Raw genomic sequence first — 11385 nt, forward strand, 5'->3', positions numbered from 1 at the left:
TATAGTGAGCGGGGTGTTGCAGGGGACACCCCTGGATCGCCCGCAGTCTTTTTTTTTTCTTTTTACTTACCTGCAATGGTACCACCAAAGGTTAGAAATTTTGGTGTTCGAACCTTTGGTGGTAGCATTTTTCGGTCGTTTTGTACTTTTTTTTCGGTCCGATCGCACAAAACCGATAAAGGAAGCTTCCTCTAGGGATTGGCATCTCCCCTCCACATGGTCCCCTCCTCAGGAACCTGTAGTTTGTCAAACGTTTCCTCCCGTCATTCCCCCTCCGAGGCATCAGCCCTAGACGTTGGGGCATTCTGGGAGGCAGGATTAGGTTGAGGGTTGGACTGAGCCCTCAGCACGCACCCCAATTCACCAGTTAGTTGCTGGACCTGTCGCTCCACCTGCAAGACCTTTTCTGAGTTGTAGGGAGGGCTCAAGTCCTACCTCTGCTGCTTCCGAAAAGGGTAACTGTCCCTTCTCCTGGAGTAGCTTGGGTACGGGAAATTTCCCCCATACTTTTCCATCCTGAATCTCCCTTCTCCCCGGTTCAGGGATCTATTGTCCTGGAATTAGGCAGAGAGGAGGATTATTTTGGAAGTTCTGGTTCTGGGGATATCTGCGGTAAAATGTCTGATTGGTACTTAGAGTGTTACTTATCTCCTGAGGGAAGTTTGGAGGGATGTTTCCCAGGGCAGTGCTTACCTGAATGGTTCTTCCCACCCCCCAGGGCTGGGGGAGTGCATACATACCCCAGGATTGGCTTGGTACCCTTGGTATCCTTGTATCTAGGGCTTACATAGGTGGCAGGGTCAGAGGGATTATTCTTCTGGGTACTGCCTGACTACCATTCGATTGGGCCAGGGGTCCTTCTGCCTTCCATTTTGCTTCTTGGCAGGAGGGTTACCTTTAGACCACCCCGTCTCCAGGTCCAAGGGAGGGGTAGTTCACACCTCTGCCACCTTCGCAACAGCAGATGTGTTAGATGGTTTAGGAGTTTGGGGTGGGGTTTATTGTCAGTGGGCTTCTGGACCTCATAGATCCTGGTGGCTTGTTCAATTACCCAATCCATGGTCCTGTGCTCATGAAAGTCACGCACCAGCTGAGTAATAATGTATTTGGGGAGCGCATGGAAATATGTGGTTACAAACTCTCTACTATGTGTGTTCACCCGCAGGGATGTCTGTGCAAATGCACGCTTTAATTCCTGCACAAACTCCCTAGGCGCCTGATCCTCCTCACATTGCAAATTATATGCAGTCTTACAGGCATCATGTGGGTTTCTGTGTGAGGAGAAATGTTTTAAAATGGCTGCCTTATAGGTGGACCATTTATAATGATCCTGGTCCTCCAGTCCTGCAAAGAAACTGGAGTACTCAGGTGAGAATGTCCACTTCGCAAATGCGATGCAATTCCCATCATTTCTAATCTGAAATGATGCCATTATCTGCTCATAAAGTTCCAGGTTCTACCATACCAAATACTTGGCATTCTTGTGGTATGGGGTCAGGGAGCTCTTTATAGCCTTGATTTGTCTTATTGGGTCTTTCACAAAACCCTTGCCCTGTTTCCCTGTCTTTTTCTTCCTCTGCACCTGAGTTTATTCAACTTCTGACTCAGAGCTGCTACTGCTACTCCATTCTCTGTCTTCTGAGCACTCCCTATCTTAATGAGACTGAGAATGTTTCCCAGAACTACAGGGTCTGGACTCCTCTTGCCTTTGCCGCTGTGAATTCTCAGGGTCATTTCCCCTGTAGTCACCTTTTGGCACAGGATAGAATACAAGTTCCATCATCCCTTCTTCCAGGGAGTCTGGGGAATTCACCCCTTCCTCTGAACGTACAGAGGTTTTTAGAATGCCCTTCCTAGCAGGAGGGTCTGGCTTTTCAACTTCAGCGAAGCGGGCGAGGTGGTCTCTTTGTAGTCTCATCTTCAGCCAATCTAACTCTCTGACTTTCTCATCATGGGAGTTTTCAGGTTCTGAAGTACTTACAGTATTCTTTTTAGTCTCCCAGGACATGCTGGTCCGGCCCCCTTCCCTTCTGTATGGTAGAGGTGAATACTCATCAGGATCAGACAAGGACTGGCCTTCTGGATCCGTATGGCTAAACCTGGGTATGTCCAACTGCCTCATGTACCCCTGTTCTTTATCTGTGGCATGCATGAGGTCAGTTCCCATTTGTACCTCAGAGGTTGCAAATGACTGGCCTGAGGACCTTGATGAGAGGGGCACCTTATCTTGATCTGTGGGCATTGTCCCTTATCCTGGTTGATTAGGGTGCCTCAGAGCCTGTTTGTATTTCCTCATTTAATTTTTCATTCTTGCCTTTCTCTGTCCAGAATTCCTGTTGGTATTCAGAGAGCTGGCTTTTTAACTCTGACACTAAGGCCTGATTAGTCTCAAGCACCCTGCTCTGAGCCACCAACTGATCTTTGTTTGCTGCACCTCATGCTGAAATAATTAATTCTCCCTCTGACCTTGTTGTACAATGCTCACCTGCTTCCGGCGCTTCTCTGTGAGACTGACTACGTCTTCCTCCTGAGCATCTCTATCATGGGCTGCCTAAAATAGGTCTGCTTCTGCGCCCCTCAAACACTCTAGAAGCTCTGTATTTTCTCCCCTTACTTTGGTGAGTTCCTGGAGCCCAGGCTTGCCCTTTTCTGTATCCATCTTCAATTGGTTTACATTTTGTAAAAGGACACTATTGACCTGCTGTAGGTTTTCTTTTTCTTTCACCAGTTGCATTTTCCGTTGTAATAAAGTCTTTAAATTGGTTATATGTGATTTTACTGCCCCAAAAGAGTGGTACATTTCATTGTGACCATAATACAGAAAAACTCAGTATTTCTTTATGTTTTTAATTTGGGGGGTTTCCTCCCCAAGCCCCCCATTTTTTAACCCTTATAACACAACTCCAACCCCATCCCGAACCATTTCAACCCCTTACCCCACTACCCCATATATATTTAATTAATATTTTCATTATTTTTGGTATTATGTACTTCGGTGAAATGTACCACTCTGTTTTGTTTTCGGTAAAATGAATGGGTACCTTTAAATCTTGATGCAACTATTAAAATTCTTTCCCGGAGTCAACCCCTTTTGTAATTAACTGGTTATTTTCATATTTCGGTTCCTTGATGACTTGCTTGGAAGCCACTATTTCATCCAGCAATGCGCTACTATGAACAGTCAGATCATTCAATTTACCTTGAATGTGGGTTACAGTTGCTGCACACTCTCTTGTAGTGTAGCAAACTCTGTTTCTTGCTCTGCACTGGCTTGCAAATGGGTGTTTAACTCATTTTGCAGTTGTTCTATGAGAGTTTCATGTTTCACCTCCAAAATGTGTCTCTGTTGCCATTTCTCCTTCATTTGTTCACATGAGTGCTGAACCTTGTTTAGGACCTTGGTTTGACTCAAGACACTGGTCTCTTATTTGCAACCAATTTTTAGCTAATTGCAAATAGAAATAGAAATGAGCCGTGAGTTCAGCCATTTGAGTCTTTTCCTCGCGTATAGTTTCAGTGGTGTAAAATGCCTCTAACGCTTCGTGTAACCTTCAAGCCAAATGTCAATTCCTTCATTTTCGCTTGCCAGCTCCACTCATCCGCCTCTGTCCACTCTCCACGAATGAACATTTTGGTGAGGAGATGTTTCCTGGCATCATCTACTTCAATGGCACTCATTTTAAAAATGGCCTTTTTGCAACCCTGTACCTTTTATCACACTAACAAAACCACCTTATGCTCTATTCCTACAAGCTTTCCACAATCAAATGCCAAATCAAAAGTTAACACTCTTCAATCTTAATTTTTCTCCTGTACAACTCCCTGGAACTCAGGGTTAAGTCCTTGTGGCACTTTAACAAAGCAAAGATGACTTTCCATCCACCTCATTGCAATTACATCAGAATGTATAGTCTGTCACAATGCACTTGTCATGAGTCAAAAATAGCCTGCCAAATCCCAGCACAAGCCGCCAATTTATAACGGTTTATTGAGAGACCACCCTCAACATGGGGAGTTCCTGACCCTCCCCAATCAAGGTGTCACACAACAAACTTTTTAATGGATTCTTTGTGCAGCTCTATTTGAGACTCATATAATGCCTTTGGACCCCTCCCCTTGTGCCACCAGTTAGCCAAGAACCAGGCTGATGTACTATTTATATTTATTTGAATTATAGGTAATGCAGATTGCACTAAAACTACACATGCCACCTTCCCTGTGCCTCACAATTAAACTTCTTTTTACATAAATAAATCACACATGTTGGTTTGTAAAGAACAAATCGCAATACTTTATTTTATGCAGATTTCAATTTAAGGAATAATCAACAGTGGTCAATGAACAAAATCAATTTACATATGCAGTGCTGTGTAATTTCGATTTTCCTGCATGCTTAATTAGGCTAGCCGTTTGGTTTACAGATTTGTACAAATGCATACAGCAATTATGGTTTCACCCAAAATATTGCTTCAAAATACAACACAGGGTGACTTTTGAACACTTGAACATTATTTCCAGGGCATCGTTTGGTTCCCAGTCCATCCAGCCCGTCTCTGTCTGCCGGCATGTAGTCCTCCTTTCATGCATGCATAAAGGCTAAATAGACAATCTGGTGCGAGACTTCCACATCCTCACTGTAAATTAAAAGGTTGTTTTGAGATCCCCATTTTGTGCCAAGTTTGGTTTATGTAGATAAGTTAATGCATGTGCATATACATTTGTTAGTCGTTTTCACATCACATTATTTTCCCAAATGTAGATTACTTAATTAGAACTATCTTTTTCTCAAGATGTTTCCTTAATATCATCCTGTTCGTGAACCACTATGTTTCACAGTTTCTCTGGTTTTATCGGTCGAGAGTCTCCATTGGTTATTAGTGTGGAAAATGTGTTTCACCTGTCTGGCTGGTATTTTTCTGAATCTGCTTTGGTATGACCTGAATGATCCTTTATGCCAAACATGCCTCTTTTTTAATGCATAAAAATGTATATTTTATGTATTTTATTTAGTGTGAACCTAGATTTGTGAAACAGTGGATAACTTTACAACAATGGGCTAGTAAGAATGCAGGTAAGGGTACACAAGTTACTGCATGGCAATACTGTAATACACATTGGGCCTCATTATAACCCTGATGGTAGCCGTGCCTGTAAAACAGGCACAACTGCTGCCAGAGTTGCATTTTTTCCGGCACCCGGAAATGGCCAATTATCTGGGTCATGCCGAGTTTGGCGGACCCGGTAATTGCCCATTCACGGGGGCCTATAATAAGGGACTCCCCATCCCCATTCGGCCCCATAGGGCTCAATAGGAATGGGAGGGTGGTAGCACCGGTACCATTAATAACGGTACCGGTGCTACCATCATATTCTGCTTGCGGGTGCCTGTCTGCCCGCCAGGTCAGACCTGGCGGGTAGATGAGCACCTGTGAGCAGGACTTGTAGTATGGCAGTGCGGTAGCAACGGTGCTGGTAGCTTACCGGCACCGTTGTTACCGTACCGCCAGGGTTATAATGAGGCCCTTCTGTTTGCTGTGTTCAAGGTGGCTCTCACACCCATTGTGCTGGCTTTTTATTTGTTATTTTGATTGTTTTATGGTTTTTCCTTGTATGACACTTCCTTTCTATATTTATGTTAACCTTGCAGACTTTCTTCCCTCTCCTACCGTCTGCAAGCACTCTGAGAAAAGGAAAAACCTTCCAGTTTTTGTTTTCTCTCCTTTGTGCATTTTACTGCTAACAGACCGTTGTTGAAACACTACCCCGGGAGCTCTTCTCTGATGATACCTTATTTCTTTGTAAACTCCTTCAGATTTGTCCCCATATGATCAGAAAGGTTTTTTCATCACTCGTCAGCAGGCCAGACTTCACCATTAGCACCCTGGGCGGGGGAGCCAGCCAATCAGGGGGCAGGGAACGTGAGCTGACACTAGCAGTGAAAGCCCACGTTCTATACCGCCTGATGGCCAGCTCCCCCGCCCAACATCTTCCCCCCACGACCCTGCTTTTTTTGTATCCCTACCCCCTATTTCACTTACCTGTTAGCTGTGGTGGTGAATCCCACCACTGCAGCTGCTGCTCCCGTCCCCGCTCTGGCCACCATGTTAATGGAAGAGGGGCTCCATATTGAACCCGGTCTTCCGATTCTATGGCGGCCATGTTGGTACAGTATTTTCGCTCTGTGAAGGGGACGCCATGAGGCATCCCGTTCATGGAAAGAAAATACTTTCCATTAAAAAAAAAAACAGCACCTGCATAGCATGCTACACGTGTGCTAACGGCGATATGCTGCTCTGTTGCTGGGCCCACCCTGTGGGTAACGGTCTACCGCCCAAATTAAAAGCTCGAGCGAATCGCCTCAGTAAGACCCTTGCCCCCACTTCCTTCTCAGCTAGTAATGTTATCCTCCTTCTTGGTATTCCTTTGCTTTCAATGATTTATGTCGCCCTCTTGCCCCAAGAGGGGGGCCTCCAGCAACCCATTTCTATGGGATCTCTCTCTCTCTCTCTATTTTACTTTCTCTCTCGCTCTCTCTCATTCTAGTTCTATAGTATTTCAGTAGACCCACGTTCTAAGGAATATACTGCTTAGGTAGCTCTTCTTTCCCAATTGATAATATGTATTATAACAACAATAATGCGGCCTCAAGCTCGTTTACTAAGTCAAACTTATAAATGTAACCACCATCCCCTATTCAATGTGGTTATCCTAGACATCACAGATATCCTTACAAACTGATTTGTAACATGAAGACTGAGTTTTCTTCCCCTCTGTGAAGGGATTGGGCCTCATTCTACCTTTGCGGATAACCTGGCACCAATGGTATGCTGTCTGCTTAGCTTACTCATTGATGGAGGACCTAAAACCTGTCACTCTGCTCCTGCGCTGTATAAAGTTTGCAGCAGCCAACCCGGGAGGGGTGCCACTTTGAATGCACTGAGCTGCATCACATTCACAGGACTAGCATGTAAGACAAATATTGCTTGTCTTGAAAAACACACGGCTTAACTATCAATCAACCTTCACATGTTGACACGATTGACCATTTCACAATTATGTATTGGTTACTGAAAAACATGAGCATCTGTCTTGCCAGCTTTTTTTAATTGTGGGAGAGATTTTATCACTGAGAGGGTATCTCTGAGGAAACTTTGAATGTTGGAACCAGAGCTGGCAGGAACTTAGAATCTGCCGTTCACTCCCTTATAGCAAGCAAGACATATGAACGCTCTTTCTCCACAATGTAATTTTCACAAATGCACTTAAGTATCCACTCCAACTCTCTTTTGCTGTCTCTTCCCCTTTCAGACGTTCAAGATGCCTTCGGGCAGTGCCGAGGGCTGCTTCAGCAAACTAGGTTTGATGTTTCCTGCTTTTCTGAGGCTTTATGAACAGTCCTCGGTTTTTTGAGGTTTTTTTTGGCCGAAGGCCATTTTGATGAATCTCTTTGCTGACTGAACTGATTTTTTAGCGGAAAAAAGCAGAGGAAATCCCACACAGCTCCCACCCCCCGCTTTCTATAGACCTCGCCCAAAAGTGCCACCCATATTTCAGTGGTAAAATAAAGTGGAAAAATTGCGCTAAAAAAATGCCAAAATGTCATTCGGCAAAAATGTGCGAAAAGGTCCTTTTCTGCTCCTCATAGTCAGTCTCTCTCTCTCTCTCTCTCTCTCTCTCTCTCTCGCTCTCTCTCTCTCTCTCTCCCTCCCTCTCCCTGTCTCTCTCCCTTTCTCTCGCTCTCTCTCTCTCTCTCTCTTTCCCTGCCAACTTCCCACCCACTTTATTTTCAAATAAAAAATGATGGGTTATAGGACTTCCAGTATGTTTTTCATCATTCCTAACAAATAGATATCACAGATGTACTATTTTTGGTATGTTATGTTACTTTTTAATCCTTGTACATAGACACACTTACTTTACAATTCACCTTTTGGATCCATATTTTCAAAATGTTCTTGTGAGGAGAATCCCAGCAAACCCTCTTTAGTGTGGCTGGGCTCTCTTGCAATGTTCGCTTGCGATCGTTCGTGTGATATGGGGCCACTGAGAAAATAAATCGAGTGCCACTTTTGGTTCCCAGTCCACCCCTGCCACATCCGATAAATACTGCCTTTTCACATTTATGAATACATTCTATCCAAAATGTTTGCAATAAGTATTTAAGTGTAATATCTATGGGCATGGGTTATAGTGTTTAAAATTGTTTGTGGAAAATACTCGCTAAGATCGTTTTTCCTCCAATGAGTTAAATTTGGTGGGCTGAGCAGGGAGCCGCGCACAACAGCTCCCCGCCATGCCCTTGTGGGGGCGGTACCAAGGAGGCCCATACCCAGTGACTGTACCGACTACCCACCGATTCTGCCCCCCTGGTCCCAGTGCCACCTACCGGACCGAAATCCAGGGTCCCCCCGATTTGCGTTGCCAATGCTTGTTTTTAACAGGACTTCAGGGAAGGACACGCAGGGTTCTTATAAATCAAAGGGGGCTGAAAAAAATCATTTTCAGTGTGTTTTCATCAGGTTTTTGGTTTTGAAAATGTGGTCAACCTGTGTGGAATATGCTGTGCGTGATAGCAGCAGAGGAGAAATGTTTTCAAAGGATTGCAACTATTTTGAAGACACAAGGATCCCTGCCATTGTAATACATTAGGATTCTAGCACTGGAACAAATTGAAGAACTCAACCTCGTCTGAAGTAGTTTCTTCAAAAGCCGCTTCATATTACAGCCCAGCTTCTCTCACCTTGCAAGGCCGTTTCCCCATGTGTGATTCTTTATGCTCCCCATGAAAGAAAAAAAACAGAAGCCCTCTCAAAATCTCGGAAACTTTAACTCGAGTTGATCAAGCAACTCAACGCTGCAGCTGCACTCTTCCGTAACACCTGACTCCTTCCTCCCCTGAATAATAACGATACTCATTACGATACGCAGGTAACATTTTTAAAGCATTCCGTATTATTCTGTTCAGTTGCTACCTCTCCCAGCTTACTTCATGGACCTACAATTAATGTTTTGCATGAAGCACTGAACAATATTCATTTTTGGCTGCCCTTTTTAAGTCACCCAAGATGAATTTATTGATGTGGGTAGTCCATGTGTCAAAGTAATGTATTTCTTCTGAACTTGAGAAGCCTATACAATTGAATTGGTAGGAACTGATGACTCTGGTTATCTTTTACTAATACCTGCACACTCCTAGCCAACTCTACAGGTTATTAAATTGTATTTTCACCACAAGTAGATTGACATGGAGTGTGATTGAGCTCTGTTGTTTTGCTCAAATGTTTACTGCGAAGTCATTGGACGCACTTCATATCCATATAGTGTGTCTGATTCGGGTTGTGAGGTTCTACCTAATTACTATTTGATGACAGGTGCATACTAGAAATTGGTAGATATTCCATTACGTCTCCTGTCACTTTTAGATAAGCGGCACATGAGCGCTTTCTAGTGATAGTGGGTACGTCGGCAGGGATAGTTCAAATTCACCTCTGTCCTACTGTCCTCTTGTGTATGCATCTTTCACATCAGAGTCTCCCCCGACATTAATCTTTGGCGACCCTTGCCTTAGGACCACCACGGACTAATGTGATTTTTTGTTGCTAATGATCATCTAAATTGGAGTAGTGTAGAAAGTGTTATACAGCTCAACACAGTATTCTGGATTTCTTCAACTCTTGTCGTTTTTTTATTTACTTGAGCACATGGAACATAGTTTTACAATTTTTCAGAGTATGCCCAATTTCTGAAAATATGGCCCCATCCACCTCCAAGTGTGAAGGAACTCCTGTTACTAACTAATTCAACATAACTGCCTTGATGGTACTACTTATTCTATGATCTTGCAGCAACACACCCCACCACATGCCTAAGATAACACCCTCTAGCATGAACCTTCACACTGACATAAACCAGATAGCCCACCTGTCTATCAAGTGAAATTAGGATCCTCAGATAAGCATTGAAACATTAAAGCTCTGATAATGATTATTGAGTAGGTGAGAGACAACAAGAACCCTTCCCAGGGATAACACCCAAATTATACCTCCCAGCAACAGATCATAGGCCATTAACCATATCACCCAAGGGCCATCATCTAAACCAGTAACTTCATATAGCCAAAAAAGGAAAAACCACTGATGAATATCTGGCAATGTCTATTCAACTAGTACTGTAACGACGCAACTCAGATTCATCAATGGACAGTAACCGCAACTCGATGCCCCAAGGACCATCATCTAAACCAGTAACTTCATATAGCCAAAAAAGGAAAAACCACTGACGAATATCTGGTGATGTCTATTCAACTAGTCCTGTAACGACGCAACTCAGATGCATAAATGGACGGTAACCGCAACCCGATGCCCCAAGGACCATCATATAAACCAGTAACTTCATATAGCCAAAAAAGGAAAAACCACTGACGAATATCTGGTGATGTCTATTCAACTAGTCCTGTAACGACGCAACTCAGATGCATAAATGGACGGTAACCGCAACCCGATGCCCCAAGGACCATCATATAAACTAGTAACTTCATATAGCCAAAAAAGGAAAAACCACTGACGAATATCTGGTGATGTCTATTCAACTAGTCCTGTAACAACGCAACTCAGATGCATCAATAGATGGTAACCACAAGAACACATGGGACCCACTGAACTTTAATGATCACCAGTACCCTCTGGCCCAGACATGGACTTGAAATACCAACCTACTCCATCCACTAAGTCATTCTTCATCATCACCTTCAAGGGCCGTCTTTACACGCCATACATCGCACACCTAAGACAGGTGGTAGCATCGTCATTGCTCATATAGGTCCCCACAACAAACTCACCACTCCTGTCATGTCTATCATCCCGCCATGTTGCATCCCTGTTATTGTTATTATTATGGTATTTATTGAGCGCGGACCTCGCTTCGAGAAGCAACGCTTAAGTGCCTTATTTCTGAGCTTTGATAATCCTTACACCTATCAATACTCACAGGCTGACTCTCGTTAGTGCACATTAGGGCATAATTGATCATAACACCTGAGGCTCACTTGGCAACAGAAACCCCTTGTGTTCACCTCATCTAGAATCTCACCTGTACGCAGAGAGCGGGTACTTATGAATTAGCACTCTGCAACTTTTCACGATTCAGACTTTGTCTCTGCCTCTGCTCCTACAAACCCCCTTCATCACCTCACTTGCAGACCAGAGCCCAAAAAAAGCTGAAATTGGGTGATCCTGGTCAACTCACATTATTTCTCGTAGTGAAATGTAATTTAATGTAATTGGCTCTTTTGTAGCAACAAAAGGCCGAGTTCAATTAAATTATATTAAATGTCACTACGAGAAATAATGTGAGTTGACCAGGATCTCACAATTTAAAACACAAGAC

The sequence above is a fragment of the Ambystoma mexicanum genome, chromosome 2q (assembly GCF_040938575.1).
Source record: "Ambystoma mexicanum isolate Mex_15411 chromosome 2q, UKY_AmexF1_1, whole genome shotgun sequence".
NCBI lineage: Eukaryota > Metazoa > Chordata > Amphibia > Caudata > Ambystomatidae > Ambystoma > Ambystoma mexicanum.